At 43.0% G+C, this 18,165-nt stretch overlaps 1 protein-coding gene across 1 annotated transcript in view; it reads right to left on the bottom strand.

Moving 5' to 3' along the window:
- Positions 1 to 10,275: 10,275 nt before the first annotated feature.
- Positions 10,276 to 18,165, bottom strand: part of LOC306653989 (uncharacterized protein) — a 94,572-nt gene continuing 86,682 nt past the window's right edge. Inside the window, exon 7 of the mRNA XM_079127198.1 lies at positions 10,276 to 10,640. The gene's annotated coding sequence lies outside the window, so the exon portion shown is untranslated. The remainder of the gene's footprint in view (positions 10,641 to 18,165) is intronic.

Genomic DNA, 18,165 nt, shown 5'->3' with positions numbered 1-18,165 from the left:
CCTGCATTTGCTCTCTTATCTCATCCTTTGCTTCGCGAATCATCTTAATCATGTATAATCTGAAGTCCTTTTCTGACATTTCTTCTAACACACTGTCATTGGATTCTATTACTATAGAATCTAGATTTGTTTGGATCATTTTCTTCCCTTGTTTTTCATGTTGTTCATATATCTTCCCCTCTAGCAGTGCAGATCTAGGGTATTGCAGATGTCCCCCTATAGGCTTATAGTGGCCCTATAGGTTTCCAAACCCTTTCTTTAAGGGGAGATCAATATTAGCAGTGCCCAAATCAGACACTATGCAACCCTAGACCAAATAGCCCCTATGGGGACAATAACAAAATTGTCATAATAAACAAAATGAGTTCAAATGTTATCTTCGGTAAAACAAACAGGTTTGCAATAAGGTCTGCAGTTTCTAAGGGAGGACAAAGAGGATGCAGAGGGATGTAGAATGTGGCTGTTAATGGGATAAGAAAAGAATATACAGAAGTTCTAGAAAATAGAAAGGGTGAGAGTGTAATCAAAAGAAATCGGATGTTAGCATGCAAAAGAGGGAGAAAGAGACTCTGAGGGAACAGGTAAACAAAAGGAAAAGAAAGCAAGAAAAGTAAAGAAATAAAAACTTAAATTTTTTTAAAAAGGAGAAAGAAAATCTACTGTGTAACAGTCATATACTAATGAAACCTCCCAGTGTTCAGTAGCCTGATTATGAGAGGTACCTGACAATGAGCTTCAAGCCTCCCGTAGGCGTCTCAGGATGGGATTTGCCCCACCCGAAGATCGGAGCTCCGGCTTCCAGGATTATCCAAGATGGCAGTTCTGGCTTCGAAATGTGTTGGCAAATGGGGAGCTGCAGCTTAGGGGTGGACGTGGTCAGCTGGACGTCCTGTAGACGGGATGCAGTTGGTCCGGCAGGGGTCCTGGAGGTCGGGTGTGTTTGTGGTTGTGGGATCCTGGAGGCCGGGTGCAATCAGTTGGTCTGGGTTCCCAGTGAGAGGGCACAGTCAGTTGGTCTGGGGGTCTTGGCAGCAGGGAGCAGTCAGTTGATGTGAGGGCCCCAGAGGCAGGGAGTGATCAGTCAGGCTGAGGGATCCTGGAGACGGGGCTCAGTCAGTCCGGCCAGGGGTCCTACGGGGCCTGGCTGTTGTCTCAAAATGGCGGCAGCCACGTGTAATCAAACCTGCAGGTACTGTGACAGTGAACTTCCAGGCAATAGCAGGCAGCTGGTTCTCCACTGGCAGTCTGTGGTCAGTCTGCTGGCAGCTGTCGGATGATCGGGAGGTGAACCTCGAGCGTTGGGTGATGGATAGGGATAAGGCAGGCGATGGACAGGCGAGAGGCAGGCAAATGGCGGATGATAGACGCCTGATAGTGAGCAATCTGCTCTCAAAAAAGGTGTTGATATGCTGGCAGATTGCAGGTCATCACAGCAGACAAATGGGTAAACACCAGGGGCTTCTTTTGCTTTTTATAAAATACATTAAGGGGTACATATGCCTCCATGTAGCCTTTCGTATGATGTCATTGGAATGTCCTTTTTCTTGTAAGCTTCTTTCATTTACCTCCTTAGTTGGGTGCCCCAACTCCTTCCTCAAACATAACACTGATACCTTAGGATAAAACAATGCCATAGGGCTGGGGGTGTGGCTCAGAGGTAGAGCATTTGCCTAGCATGTGTGAGGCCCTGAATTCCGTCCCTAGTATCACGCACATAGACAAAAATTGATGAGCACAGTGGCTTGTGCCTGTAATCCCAGCTATTCAAGAATCTGAGGTAGGAAGATAGCAAGGCCAGCCTGGTCAATTTAGCAAGACCCTGTCTCCAAATAAAACTAAAAAAGGACTGGAGGTGTAGCTTGGCAGAGTGCTTCCCTAGCAGGCCTGAAGCTCTGGGTTAGATCCCCAGCACTGCAAAACGAACACAAAACCCCATCCCAGCCCTTCCTTTGCCTCCCAGATTGTATCCTTCAGGCATCAACTGGGTACCACTGCATTTTCCTTTAGCACAGGCTTTGTGGGCTTTGCAGGGGCAAGAGGTAAATTCTGGTCCGTGGATGGTAGTGAAGGAGGAAAGAGAACCTTGGCTTCTTTTCATTGGAAAGCAAATGGAAGTCACCACCACTACAAAATGTGATTTCTTCAGAAAATCATCCAGTCTTGTCTTCTTTACTTTTCTGGGGAGGGGAGAGCCTATTTTTCCTATTATGACTTGGCCCTGATTTTCTCATCTTTTATTTCATAACAAAGGACCTCCTCTACCCCCATTAGCTGAAAATGCCCTTGCCAGACTCGTTCAGGGCAAACGACACTGTGTTCAAATAGCATATGATGTCCAAGTTTCTTCCTGGGTGTTGAAGATAGAGTTTAGTTGGTCCTCTGTAATAAAGTTCCCACTCTAAGGGTGCCAGTTGCCCTCCCTTTTGTGATAAGAAGAGAACATGTACCTGCACATCTCCACAACAGCACACTAAAAAGGGCAAGCACTATTAGAAACCAACAGGCAACAATGATCATCAGAAGACAATGTCCCATGTTGTTCCCAAGGTGATGATGAGATGACAGAGATCATTTAATTCAACCAGGTTATGTTACAAACAAGGAAGCTTATTTGTACTTGGATCAAATGACCTGCAGAAGACAGAGCTGCTCTGAGACACACCTGAGGGGTCTTTGATATTTAGTCACTTGCTGCTTCCACTATACCAGCTGTTCTCCAAGTATGGTCCATAGGCCCTGAAGACCCCTCTGCCATACTTCATATACCTAAAGAAGTCAAAACTGTTCTCATAATAATACTAATTTTTAAATTTATTTTTATTTTGCTTGTTTCACTGTGCTGACCTTACACTGATGGTGTAAAAGCAATGGTGGGTAAAACTCCTGACACCTTAGCATGCATCAAGGTAGGAACACTGAGCTAAGCTAGTCATCATGGCTACATACTTGTAGGATAAAAAAATGCCAGTTTCACTCAAGAATATCCTTGAGGAAGTAGTCATAATTGTTAATCATGTTAAATATTGACACGTCCCAAAATAACCTACATAATAAAATGGGAAGTATGCATCAAGTACTCCTGCCACATTCTGAAGTATGATAGTTATCATGGAAAAAGCACAGAAAAACACTTGGGCTATTATTTGAGTTGTGAATTGAATGAACCACTTTTTATCATGGAACATTTTTTTTTTTTTTTTCTTGAAAGAATGACAAAGAATGCTTTTTTCAGACTGGGCATTTGGCAGACATTTTCTCAAAAATGAACAAAGGGATCCTGTCACTTCAAGGAAAACAACTGTTAGTACTGTTGCCAATGATAAAATTTGAGCTTCTTAGTGAAAATTAGAGCTTTGGAAAACTTGTACGTACCGCCATGGTGCTTGGCAGTTTCCCAATACTTAAGGACTTTTCTAATGAGATCGATGGTGATATTAATGAATACAATTTTTTTTTCCAACTTGGCATAATGAAAAGTGTCAACATTGGGAATACTGGCATAACTCAATAAACCAATATTTTCCATTGACCAATGCATTGTGTTACCAAATCGTGCCTTGGTAAAAGATCCAGTTTGGGTGCACAATGTGGCTGGTGGTATTGCTCAGTGGTGGAGTGCTTGCCTAGCATGCATGAGATCTTGGGTTGGATTGGCACTGAAAAAAAAAGTAAAGTCATTCTAAGTACAAAATAGAGCAATAGACTGATGGACAGATTACAAAAAGTTCATTTACAGGGTTTCAAATTCCACATTGCAACTGATATTTAAGACACTTATGAAGTTTGGTACATTATGAAAAAGAATCTCTACAATTATCTTAAAAGGCTATTATTCACTCTTCCTTTTCCCAGCTACATATTTATGTAAAACCAAGCTTTCTTCATATACTTAAGCCAAAACAACATATTGCAATATACTGAGTGCAGAAACAGATATGAGAATCCAATTAACTTCTATTAATGTAGACAATTTTAAAAGTTATAAAAATGTAAAATAAGATGTGACTTAAAAAATAGAAATATGTTAACATGGAATGGGTTTTTATTATTGTTTTACAATTAATAAATTTTTACTAATAAAGATAACCTCCATACATTCTCCAACCACTGCAGTAACTACTCTGCTCTCCAGAAGGTAGACTGGAGGCAGGAGACATGTCCTGCTACTTGACCCAAATAACCCAATGCTGTTTTATTTATTTATTTTTTAATTTAATTTTATTTTTTTTGTCAGTGCTGGGGATTGAACCCAGGGCCTTGTGCTTGACAGGCAAGCACTCTACCAACTGAGTTATATCCCCAGCCCTGTTGTTTTATTTTTAAATCCAACCTGCCTTCTTCCTCCAAAACTGTTAGGAAGTAAAACTGCCAAAGAACTGTAGCTTCCCCAAATCACAGGCCCCCAAACACAAAGAAGTGAATAGGAGCATCTCCAGGATCTGCAAGGCTGGCCCGGGACACCCCCCTCCTGGCAGTCAGGGAGGAGTCGCCAGTTTCTTTTTGCATCATTGGTCTCACACCCAGTCACCCACTCTCACCCACTGAGTCTCAAAACCCATCTTGGAAAGCTATTGTTCTCTGGGCCTTAAAAAGGAATTTATAAAGCCGTGAGCTGACCCCCACCCAGACCCCTTCTGGAATTAAGGAGCAGGGAAGGACACTTTCAGATTGTGTGGGAGCCTCCCTCAGCCCCCTGTTCTCAGGCTTAGGGTTGAGGTGAAAAGGGAAGGCCACTGTTTCTGTCCTGAAAAGGAAATGTAAATCTCTTGCAGACCACGTACCAGAAGCTGCCAGAAGACCATTTCCCTGTTAGTAAACAGGGTTGCCTGGGCCATCTTTCTCTTCTTTAATAACCTGTGGGGCACCTATTGATTGCACATGCTGGTCCCTCATAAATTAGAACAGGGATGCCTTCCGGTTGCTCTGGAGCTGCATGGATGGTGAAATTGGCTCACTAATACTTCATGCTCATGGAGCACAGTGTACTGCACCACATAAACATGAAGAATATGTATCATCAGGCGCTGAGAATGCACGGGAAACAACCCTGGTGGCTGTGAAGGCTTCTGGGCATGCGGCAGACTTTAATTAGGCAGTTTCTTCCAGTCATACTGGAGACTGACAGAAACATGGACTGCAGGCCTCCTTCTGCAGCCTGCTCTGCTTTCTAGTGGGAGGGAGCAGCCAGACCTGGTGGGTAAGAAATTGGCCAGCTCCTCTCTCTACCCCTAGCCAGGAATGGGAGCCAGCAAGTAGAAAGGAATTCACATCTCTTATGCTGTGGTGGATCACTGCGTTAGGAATCAAAAGACATGTTCAAAACCTCCACTTCAGTCATTTATGGTTGTGTGATCTTGAGCAAGTCCCTTAACCTCTCTGAATTAGTTTCTCTTCTGAAAAGTGGGGGAAAAACTATTTAGTTTGTTGTGATGGTGAAGGAAAATGAGTCCTGCCTGGTGCCCAATATGCTCTCAGTAAACACTGAAGCTGAATTCAAAACAGATGAAAACATGTCAATAGGTATAAGACAAACGCTTTTTTCTCCCATCTCTGAAATCTGGCAGCAGGAACTTTCTACCACTACCCCTAGCAACACCTTGCGCTCTCTCTCTCTCTCTCTCTCTCTCTCTATATATATATATATATTTTTTTTTTTTTTTTCATGATGCTGGGGATTGTACCCAGGGCCTTAATGCATGCAAGGCAAGCACTCTGCTAACTGAGCTATATCCCCAGCCCCAACACCTCACTCTTTTAAGAAGTGAGGACATGGAACTCATAGCTTGATAAGTTGGAAATGTGTCTTTTATCCTTTGCCCAAAGCGTGTGGCACTGCTGCTATGTGATACAACCAGAAACCTATGATAGTACAGCACCATACTCTTGCACCTCCAGAACTGCGGGGGAAAGAAACTTTTTTTCTTTATAAAGCATCCAGCCTCAAGTATTTTGGTATACCAACACATAATAACTAAGACTGCCACTGAGTCCATGGTAATTTATTAGGGAGCATAGGAAACCTCTATAATATGCTCCAGAGGATGGACCCAGGTGAGGTTCATCTTCCATAGGAGATGTTTTCTCCTTCTGTGGCAGGATTTGCCTGAGCAATAGCCTCAAGCAGCCCAATCTGCAACTCTCAGGAAATCTAAACACCTAGATGTGACTGTGGCTAAGGATCTGCCCTGGAGAAAGCAACTTGAGATGTTTTCAGTATCTATCAGCAGACAAAGCACAAGAGAAATGGGCTGAATTTTGGACCTAGACAGAGATGGGTTTAAAACTCAACTCCATTACAGGCTTTATGACATCAGACAAATTATCTGTACTCTCTATCCTTCAAGTTCCTCATTTATAAAATGAGGCTGATCTGTGCTTACCTTGTAGGCAAGGGCAGACCCAGCATTTTAAGATTGTGTAATCTGGGGGACTTTTTTTTTTTAAGAGGAAAGAATGCAAGTTTTAAATTCAAAATTAGAGAAGGGGTCTTGGAAGAGCCCTGTGCAAGTGAGAGTCCTCGAGGTTTAAACCAAGCTCACCTCTTCATCAGGAGCTCTGAGATTCTAGATAAAAACATGAAGCCCAGGGCAGTGCCTGGGTCCTAACCTGAAATACAGTGAAAGACCAACACTTAAATGTCCACTAAAAAGTCTATAGATTTGTACATACCACACAAAAATATCAGATAGGGCATGTGCCCCACAGATAGCTAGTTTTTGCCCTGATGTCCATTTTCCCTTCCTCTAAGATAACAGAGAACTGACATTTAGGTGATGGCCATGTGCTCAGCTCAAGTTTGTCTTCTGCATCTTGCAGCTGGGTGTGGCCATGAGACTAAGCTTTGGGTAAAGAAGTAGAAACAAAGAAGAATAAAAGAATTCTTGGGCATTAAACCACTGAGCTACATCCCCAGCCTTTTTTATTTTGGGCAGGGTCTTGCTAAGTTGCTGAGGTTGGCTTTGAACTTGTGATATTCCTGCCTCAGCCTCCCGAGCTACCGGGTTTACAAGCTTGTGCCATTGCACGTGATGAGTAAGAGAATTCTACAAAGTCTCCTTACCAGAGAGTGTGATGTAAATCATGTCTTCCCAAAGTTCATGTATTAAGTCCTAATTTCTAGGACCTCAGAATGTGGCCATTTTGGAAATAGGGTCTTTTGTTTTGTTTTTGTACTCGGATTGTACTGGGAATTGTACTGGGCGCTTAACCACAGGGTCACATCCCCAGCCCTCTTTTGTATTTTTTATTTAGAGACAGGGTTTAGCTGAGTTGCTTAGTGCCTTGCTAAGTTACTAAGGTTGGCTTTTGAACTCGAAATCCTCCTGCCTCAGCCTCCTGAGCTACTGGTATTACAGGTGTGCACCACCGTGCCCAGCTGGAAATAGGGTCTTTAAAAATTTTTTTTTATTTGTCCTTTTTAGATACACATGACAGTAGAGTGTATTTTAATATACATGGAGTATAACTTATAGAGTGTATTTTAACATACATGGAGTATAACTTATTCTAATTAGGATCCCATGCTTGTGATTGTACATGATGTGGAGTCTCACTGATGGTGTATTCATATATGAACATAGGAAAGTTATGTTTGATTCATTCTTCTGTCTTTCCTATTCCATACCGCACTCCCTTCTCTTCATTCCTCTTTGTCTAATCCACTGAACTTCTATACCCTGCCCCACATTTGGTGTCATATCAGAGAGAACGTGGACCTTTGTTTTTTTTGGGATTGGCTTATTTCACTTAGCATGATGGTCTTCAGATTCATCCTGCAAATGTCATAAGTCATTTTTTATGACTGAGTAATATTCCATTGTGTATATATACCATATTTTTTTTATCCATTCATCTGTTGAAGGGCACCGAGGTTGGTTCCATAACTTAGTTATTGTGAATTGAGCTGCTATAAACATTAATGTGGCTGCATCACTGCAGTATGCAGATTTTAAGTCCTTTGAGAATGGGATAGCTGGGTCTAATGGTGGTTCCATTCCAAGTTTTCTGAAGAATCTCCAAACTGCTTTCCAGACCGGTTGCACCAATTCATAGTCCCACCAGCAATGTGTGAGTGTACCTTTTCCCCCACATCCCCACCAACATTTATTGTTACCTGTCCTCTTGATAATTGCCATTCTGTTCTGACTGGAGTGATGACATCTTAGTGTAGTTTTAATTTGCATTTCTCTAATTGCTAGAAATATTGAACATTTTTTTCATATACATTTTGACCATTCATAGGAAATAGGGTCTTTATAGATGTAAGTAGCTGAGGCCATTAGGATGGACCCTGATCCAATCTAAACGATATTCTTAAAACAAGGGAAAATTTAGACACAAACACACACACACAGGGAGAAGCCATGTGAAGGTGAGACAGAGATCAGGGGATGCTTCTACAAATTAGGAAGCTCTAAGATTGGCAGAAAATGAGATTGGCTCCTCATGGGAACTGATCATTCCAATACACTGTGAGAACGGTGAGACAATAACTTTGTTATTTAAGCTACTCGGTTTTGTGGTACTTTGTTGCATCAGCCCTAGCAAATGAATGCAGACAGACATACCCTTCTTCACCACTTTTTCAACCAGCTGCCTCAAATGCAGGTCAAAGGGCTGATCCTCCATTAGCCATTTTGGACTTTATGGACGGCCTATTCCTGGGCTTATAATTTTATTTTATTTTTGGGGGCAGATGGACACAATGCCTTTATTTTGTTTATTTAGTTTTATGTGGTGCTGGGGATCGAACCCAGCGCCTTCTACATGCTAGGCAAACGTTCTACCACTGAGCCACAATCCCAGCCTCACTGGGCTTATTTTTCTGAAAAATAAACTTGAAGCTATTGTTGTTGTTATTGTATTTTGAAACATGTAGCTGAGCATAATCTTAACTAATATACACATGGTGTTGATAAATTAGTTAATCTCTGGGGAGAGGGCTGGGATTGGAGTATCCATACAGGGAAATTTCAGCATTATCTATAATGTTTCTATTTTGATTCCAAAACTGTATCTGTGTATTCTTTTGTAATTAAAAATACATTTATTTTATAATATATATAAATTATTAGAGGAAAACAAAGGATGAGAACCCGTAGATTCAAAGAGACCTAAGAAATACATCAACCAAATGCAATGGATCCCAATTTACCAAAAAAAAAAAAAAAAAAAAATCTTAAATTTATGAGACAATTGGGGAAATTTTAATATTAATTGTATATTTGATAATATCAAGGAATTATTGTTAATTTTATGTATGCTAACAATATTATGTATTTAAAGCAGTTTTAAACTCTAAAGCATGTTTTTAAAGCCTTGGCATTATTGTTATTTTAGCCAAATAACTTTGTCCTGAGGGGCTATCCTATGCATTACGAGATATTGAGCAGTACAGGCTTCTGACCACCAGGCACCATAGCCTCCTCCAATGCTGAGGTTTTAACAACCAAAAAAATGTTTGCAGACATTGCCAATTCCCTCTGGAAGGCAAAATTGCCCTGAGCGGAGAACAACTCCTCTAAAATTTAGGGATGTTTACTGGAATATTTTTGGGTGAAATGATTTGATATTTGGGTTTTGCTCTACAATAATCCCAGTGTGGGGGTGGGAAAACACTCCATATGAAAAGTTTAAAATACATTTTAAAATGTCAAGGAGACTCTTTGGGCTTAGCTTTCCATCAATATGGTGGACTGAATATTCCAAAACACTCTCCCACTGTAAAACCTGAATATCCTGGATAAAATATAGTAAATAATGATCTTCCTCAAGCCAAGATTTTATCTCATATCATCTATTTGACCTACATGATCATTAAAACTCAAGGCTCAGGCAAGCCCTCACTCCCCGGGCACTAACTTGGCTCTGGGGCATCAGGAGCTCCTTTTGGACCAACTTCTGTCACTTGGTAACCTCAACTCCTGCCTCCCTATTTCTATCCTCGGAGACTCCTCCTTCTCCAGTCCCCAAGGTCCAGCGCAGGGGAGCTGGGCTTGGAGCCAGATTCATTAGGGCCTGTGGCTCCCTCAGAGAGTGCAGCCCATTAGCTCCCCGTTCACTGTTTACAGAAGCTTCGAGCCCTGGCAGAGCACCAGGCCGGCCTATTTCCTTTAAAAACACACACCTGTATCCTTATTCTCCATTTGTGACTTCACATGGCCACATTAGGCCTTCTCAGGATAGGGCTGGCCATAGACGTGAGTTGAAAGCTGTCTGCTGAGAGGGGATGGGACCAGCCCCTCGGGGGCGGGGGTCAGGGTTGGGGATGGGGGCCGGACCGGTGGGCGCTGCTCAGAACCCAACACTAGGTCTCAGGCTCTCTGCTTGGCCGGCAGCCGAGTGCGCAGGGCCTGGCCGAGGCTTCCCGGCTGCGCTGGACAGGCAGGCGCGGGTGCGTGGGTGGGCCGGGGCTGCAGACCTTCCCCGCACAGCGCGGGGAGCAGGCCTGAGTAAGATCGGCCTGGTTATTTTTACACCGACACCTTTCCAACCACAAAGACTTGTTTCCGAAGGTGGGCGGTAGCCTGGTGGAAGGATCTTTGAGAGGAGGGCATGGCAGGAGGCCGCCCACCGCCACTTCCTCTCCCCTTCTGAGTGTTCCAACATGCAGTCACCAATCCTGGTTCTGCTCCAGTTTTCTGTCTCCTAAAGAAGAATGAGCAACCTGTTCGCTTAGGAGACAGACTTGGCCACTGGTGAGTTTCAGGTGACTTGAGAGCCCCCCCGCCGTCCCTCTTCACAGAAACTGAAAACTCTGCAGGTTTATAACAGGGCTGAGGAGACAGAGAGCTCTGGTTCAAATCCCAGATCCTCCATGTATTACTTGTGTGAAACAGTAGGCAAGTGAGTTGGCATGTCTGTCTGTGCCTCACTTTCCCCATATGTAAAATGGGAATAATCGTACCTACTTCATGAGGTAAGATTATTGTATGAGTAGGTAAAATTTACGGGTACATAGTACTGTTTGTGCCCATGACCACAGTGTGTTTGTAATAACTGAAACTTATTGAAATCTTGCTCTCTGAAAAAGACCCTTTTCATCAACAAGCAACTCAGGGAAGGAAGAGAGATGACTGGCAAGGAGGCAGTAGTGAGGAGCCATTCCTGATGTTGGAGCAAGAGCATCATTGAAGTAGTCAAATACAGACACAACTGACTAATGGGTTTTGAGGGTGGAAGCCTGTGGCATGCTTGGAAGTGTTTGGGTTCACCAGATGTGCTCCTAACCTTTGATTGGGGACACTTGTTTTTGCTTACCAATTTCCCCATCCTTAATGCCAAATAGTCCTTTGGGAATGCTATGACTTGGATATGGTTTGAGTGGGTCACCCAAAGTTTCATGTGTTGAAATTTAATCCCCCTTGTGAGGTATAAAGAGGGTAGAAATTTAATCTGACTATGGTATTTAGAGGTGGGACCTTTGGGAGGTAATTAGGATTAGATGAAGTCATTAGGGTGAACCCCTCATGATTGAATCCTGGTGGCTTTATAAGAAGAGAGACCAGAGGACACACATGTGTGCGCATGCTCCCTGTCTCTTGCCATGTGATGCCCTGTACACGTGGCACTCTGCCGGCAAGAAGCCATCACCAGTTGGGAGCCCTTCAACCTTCAGAACTGTGAGCTGAATAAAATAAATATCTGTTCCCTATAAAGGTATACCCATCCTCAGGTGTTTGATTATAACCAGCAAAATGGACTAATACAGGAAATCACCCATCTTCTCTCTCTTGCCATATAGTTGAGGTAAGGTTGGCTTCATCCCCTAGCTCCAGGTGAGGGTATATAACCAGGCCAGGCTACCCACAGTGCTGGTGATTGGTTGAGGGACAAGCCCTTTATCTGGAGTGGGTCAGTGAGAGTCAGCCTTTTACTGACATAGGCACACCTTTTCCACTAGAGTTGCAATGCTAAGAGAATAAAAGTCAAAGCCAATGCCAGGCATCCTTACCACCTTGTGACAGTCTGCCCGAAAAGAAAGGACAACAGAAAAGAAGCAGATGCAAGAGCTGAAGAGACATAGATTTTGGGTTGCCCTGGCTGAGCACCTGGAACCAGTCATTTCTAAAGAGGTAGAATTTTTACTCACATGAACTAACATATTACCTTTTTAAAGACAGTTTGATTTGGGGTCTGCTACTGGCGACCGAAGGGGTTGTGACTAAAGCCTCTATTTTTTATATGGATGAAAAATTTTGCCATTTTTACATTGTGGCATAGAAACAGAATCCTGACATGTTTAACACACCCTTTTGACAGTTCTGTCTATTTCTGTCCACAGCATGCTGGGAGGCTGTGGGAACCCATTCTCTGTGTTGACCCTCATCCTTTCTAAGGACACTTTAATTCAGAACTACATAAATGTGTGCTAATAATCTGATGAAGATGATGGTCAGAACTGGGCTCAAGATACTAGTGCGTAGGATTAGAGTAGGGGGAGTCCAGAGGCAAGAGGACCACTCAGGAAGTCAAGTGAGAAGTAATAGGCATTTTCATGAGGTGGAGCTTACAGGGATGGAGAGGGGAGACACGGAGGGGTGGCATGATCATGGTTTGGTGAAAGATTAGGGGCAAAGGAGTCAACATGCTTTCATCCGGCCGCCCTATGGGGGCTTACCCCCCTGTTTTGTCCCTGAGTTGTCACTTATCATCTTTTCCTGTGCCCTGTCTGCCCAGCTACACTGGTTTTTGAACTTGCTGTGTCCTCTGTCTGGGACACTCAGACTCCAGAGGCCCCCTGAGGGCTCCTCACCTATCGGTGCATCTCTCACCCTCTGCACTTCTTACACCTGATTTTTTTCTCTTTAGTACCTAACACCTGGTTAACTATGTATAGATTTCGGTCTCTCCTGACTAGAAGGCAGGCTCCAGGAGGGCAGTGACTTTTGTTCACTGCTGAGTCCCCAGCATCTAGGGCAGAACCTGTCACCAAGTAGGTTCTCGAATATGAATGAATAAATCTTGAACAACTGGGACAATGATGATATGTTGACAAGAGCGGAAACGCTGGGAGATGAGTGGTTTCCGGGTTGGAGGCTGGGGGGGTGAGATGGGCTTTAGAGCCCATGGAATTTTAAGGTTAGATGCGCAAATAGCAGCATAGCCTGCTGGCTCGAGCGCAGTCTAGCACTGGAGGAACTATAGGTGAGGATCCAGGAGGGAAGGACGCAGCAAAGGCTGGTGGAAGCTGTGGAATTGGTGAAACCCCTAGGGAGATTGCAGAGCTGGGAAGAACTAGGAACAGAGTCCTAGAGGCCTAACGTGACCAAACTGTCCCGGTTTGCCCAGGACTTTTCTGGTTTTCAAATTAAAAGTCCAGCATTTTGGGAATCCCCTTGATCCAGGAATGCGGGAATGTTGGCCACCCTACCAAGGTGGAAGGAGGGAGAGGATTGGTTGGAGAAAGCTGAGGCAAAGCAGCCTGGGGCTTCCCCGACAGAAAGTGGAAAGGGACAGAAAAGGACAGGTCACCCTCCTTGTCTTGCCCTAGGACCAGTTTGGTTCTGCCTGGAAAGTCTGACTCACCTCTTAGCCCCGTGTCCCACACCTCCCGGCAGCACTCAATAGCTTCCTGTTAAGCCAGATGGCTGGTGTGGTTCCAGGACTTGGGCCCCAGCCAAGATTAACCAGAGAAAGTATGAATCTTTAAATTCTGGAGTCTGGGGGCTTAAGTGGTGCCCTGGATAAAGGGTTCTCAGTCAGTGATCATTTCCTGCTTGTCTCGAGGTGGAGCTTAAGAGTACAAACAACTCTGCCGCCACTGTGGCTAAGGAAACAGGAAGCTGTGTCTCTCCTTGTAAATAACACCAGCCAAGATTAGTAGCACTTGCAAGTTGCCAGCTCTTACCAGTGGACACTGAGTTGTGCTCACGACTAAATTTCAAGTGAGAGAAATTGTTGCTGGGTGTGCAGAAAAAAAACAAAAGAAAATTCTCAAGGGGGCATTTTCAAGCCTCTTTAGTTGGGCAGTGGAGTGAATCCTGAATTAAGTGTTTCAAACTCTGATTATTATGAAAAGCAATTAAGACAATAATTTAAAATAGAGTGTATAGAGTTTAATTTTAATTTTTAAGAATTTTAAATACATGTATATAAGTTCTTATCTCTGGGTCTTGTTTCATTTAAAGAGATTCTCAATATTTGATCTACAGAAAACATGGTTACTGTCCTCAGAGAACTAACTCCATCGCTTACCTATAGAGGTAAGACACACACCAAGTTTATGAAAAAACTTTAACTGTATTTACTAAGCAATATGTAAGGAAGGAGAAACAAATGCTGCATCTACTCCCTGGTCCTCATGCTCCTTTCCAGCTCACTACCCCACAACGTACATGTCTGCCTTCCTAATGAGCATGAAGAAAAATATAATTCCTCCAGGCCTGAAGGTGAGAGGGAGCATTATCAGCCACCGTACTTTACCCATAGACCTGTTCTGGTAGGAAGGGGCCAAGAATGTGGCAAGCCTGGGCTTCTATATGATGCCTAGAAGTTTGATTCAGTAAGTGTGTGTAGACCACCTATTGAAGGCTTAACTCTGCCTTAGGCCCTGTGGGCATCTTAAAGAAGACCCTTGCCCTTAATCTCACGAGAGTGATGAAACTGTGAGTCCCCCAAACAAGGTCATGTATTGCTAAGTGCTGATGTTAATTATAAGCATAATGAAATTCTAGAAAGGGGAAACTTTAGTACTTTAAGCAGACTTCATACTTTAGGGAGGCTGAAGCCAGATTGACTGACAAGAAGGAAACTTGATGATTGAGGGTGTAGTAGAACGAATGAGTACGGCATTTGGGAAAACAGCAGTGAGACTTTCTGCTGAGATCCTGCTTGAGAAGGTCGGGAGAGTATTTTATCTCTTCTTAAAAGATATGGGTTGCTCCCATGTACATATCTGGAAACTATACAGTGAATCCCACCACCATGTACATCCAAAAGAATGGGACTCTAACTAGAATAAGATACATTCCATGCTTGTATAATTGTATTAAAATGGATTCTGCTGTCATGTATAACTAAAAAGAACCAATCAAAAAAAAAATAGGTTGTTTTTAGTAGTATTGAAAGAATCCATGGATCTTAAAAAGTTTAGGGGTTTGTTTGTTTCTTTGTTTATTTACTTGGATACCAGGATTGAACTCAGGGGCACTTAACCATTGAGCCACATGGGCAGTCCTTTTTTATTTTTTATTTTGAGACAGGGTCTCACTGAATTGCTAAGAGCCTCACTGATTTGCTGAGGCTGGCTTTAAACTTGTGATCCTACTACCTCAGCCTCCCAAACCACTAGTTTTACAAACGTGTGCCACCATGCCTGGCAAGTTTAGGGGTTTAAAAGGAGAAACCTTCATGCTCCAGGTTGATCAGAAAACCTGGCTCTTAAGGAATTTAAAGGGTTATAGAAAATAATATTTCAACAAGACAGCTCCCCAAGAAAAATGGAGGGACAGTGTGGCTTGGGAGGAGAGAGGGGAAATTGGCCAAACATTAAACGTCTCCCAGTGCACACTTTCCTAATAACAATGGACCCTAAAGGAAAGGGGTGGATACTAACCTTGACCTTCCTCCATGGCAAATGATAGGGAGCTTATGCTGTAGTAACAACCTCTAAATCTCAGTGGCTTGATAGAATAAACATTTATTTCTTGCTCAAGCTATATGTCCAATGTGGATAAGGATAGTGTGGGTCATAGGCTCTGTTTCATATAGTCTTAGGGACCCAGGCTGATGGAGGTTCCACCATCTTGGATTGATATGATTGCATCCTGTGGCTTCCAGGGGTGTTATACAGGGGAAAGAAAACTGTAAGATGCTTATAAGAGCTAAGACTATGGTTGATTTACCTCATTTCAACCAAGAACCCACTGACTAAAACCTAGTCATAAGTGAAAGGATCTGTGAAATTTATCACTTTCCTTTCTACCCTGAAAGAGGGAAAATGAAATAGAATTTAGTAAACATAGAACATATCAGTCATGACCAAAGAATGATCCAAAGAATCTTACTGTAATCATAATAGCCACTACATTTTGCTAATCCTTATAATAATCCTGTAAGGTATCTCCATTGTATAGATGTGGAAGGTGAAGCAAAGGAAAATTAAATCACTTAATCGCTTATTCAAGGTCCCATAGCTGGTAAGAGGTCTTACAGGGATTAAAACTCAGGTCATTTGTCTCTGGAGTTTCTACTCTAAATCACTATGCTATACTTTCCATGTTATAGACTTAAAATGGTAGTTACATCATGATTCCATGCATCCTACAGAAAGCTTCTAGCAATGGTGTTAAGTTTGGCTCTCACCAGTTCACCTTGCCAATATTCATTCCCACAGCGTCAGTCGTATAAATATATCCACAATGCTCTTGACCTGCCTATCTTGGATTCCCATCTGTTCTAAGGGACATGGTTGGGGCTTGATTGTGTGTAAGCTATATGGGTAGATGCTGTTTCTAAATGCAACACATCTTGCATAGGCATCAGCAATCGTCAGAAGTATTGTGCCCTCTATTTCTGTCCTTGGGTGAGGCATTCTGATTCCCTTGTCCTTAACTGCTCTCCAGTACAAGTTCTTCTCATTCTTTGGAACAGAAGTTAAGTGAACTGCATTTCTTCTCCTAAATCAATGTAATGGAGAAGATTATGTACAGAAAAGTGGTGGGGGAGATGTTGGCAGCTGGCCCTGAGCCTGGCTGAGTAATGGATGTACCAGGAATCCAAGTTATCTCAAGCTTCAGAATTATTCAAGTTTCTTTATGTAACCCACATGTCCAAGGTCAGCTTAGTCTGGAACAACATAAGGGCTATGATTTCAATAATATTCAGTCTTGAAACCTAACTTGAGCAGGGATTTTGTATATTTTGTTCATGGTTGTATAGTAGGGCATTAGAATGGTGCCTGGGATATAGTAGACATGCCCTAAATGTTGAGTGAATTTGTTGACTAAGTTCTGATCCTCTTTGGAGACTACAACGTAATGGTAGAGCACTAACTTTAGAAGCAAAAGCCATATGACCCCTTTTAAGTTATTTGCCTTCTCAAATCTCTTCCTGCCTCATTGGTAAAATGAGGCTATTATTATCTACCTCTTGGATTGGTAGGAAAATGAAACAATGTTTAATGTCAACCACTCAATACATTGCAGCTATCGCTTTAGCCTCTATCAGAAAAGTTTCTGGAAACTGAGTCATTCCTTAGAGTTCCTCTCCAACTTTTCTACAAGTCTTCAGGGTTGTCTCAGGTCCTTTTGTTGACCAGTTTTCTTAGCTACCAAATCTAATACTTCACTTGGCTTTTCCACCATCCTCCTCCTCCTCTGCTCTTATTTCTGCTGGTCCTGTCTGATGCTGAGCCCTCTCCTACCTTTGTGCAGTGCCTACTGTGTAAAGTGCTAATGTCTTGAGCTAATGGTGCTGCTTCCTGCCTAAAGTCAGTGATGTCAATGCTGAATCCACAGCATTGAGGCCACTGCAGCTACCACTTCCTGACCTTTAGATACTCGTTAGACATCCACCACTGCCCATCCAAGTGGCCTGCTGTCTCTCTGCTTAGCCACCTCACTGAGCCTCTTCTGAGGAAAATCCACCTGCTGAAGCAGAAAGCATCCCTTAGCTGCCTCTTTGACACATGTCCCACATGACGCTGTGCATTGGGGATTATTCACTTATACTTTTCTCCAGAGTACTATTTGTAAAACATCCTCAATATTTCACAGAAATTTGGTGTGGCTGTGTCTACTTCAGCTTTCCACCACTCAAGTCCCCTTCCTGTTTCATGTGATTAGGATTTACTCACACCCACAGGGTATTGAGTGAGGAACAATTAGAAAGGCATTCACTAGCTGGTACTCAAAAAATACTCCTCCCCCTAGAAGTCAAGTTACAACTTGTGTCTTCCAATTTCAGGTTCCGCGTATGGATGTTTCCTGACAGACCTCCGCACCAACCTTCTGCACAGACCAGACATGGCTAAATCCGAGCAACAGGTGGCTTGCTTCCAGCCCAGACCTTCATCACTCTTAAAAGGGAAAAATTAGCTACTCAGGGGGCTGAGGCAGAAGGATCACCAGTCTGGACAACTTATCAAGACCCTGTCTCAAAAGAAAAAATAAAAAGGACTGGGTGATAGAGCACTTGAATAGCATGCAGGAGGTCTGGGTTCAA

This window comes from Sciurus vulgaris (assembly GCF_902686455.1).
Source record: "Sciurus vulgaris genome assembly, chromosome: 2".
Lineage (NCBI taxonomy): Eukaryota > Metazoa > Chordata > Mammalia > Rodentia > Sciuridae > Sciurus > Sciurus vulgaris.
The sequence above is the reverse complement of the archived record's forward strand: the minus strand, read 5'-3'. Positions and strand labels throughout refer to the sequence as shown.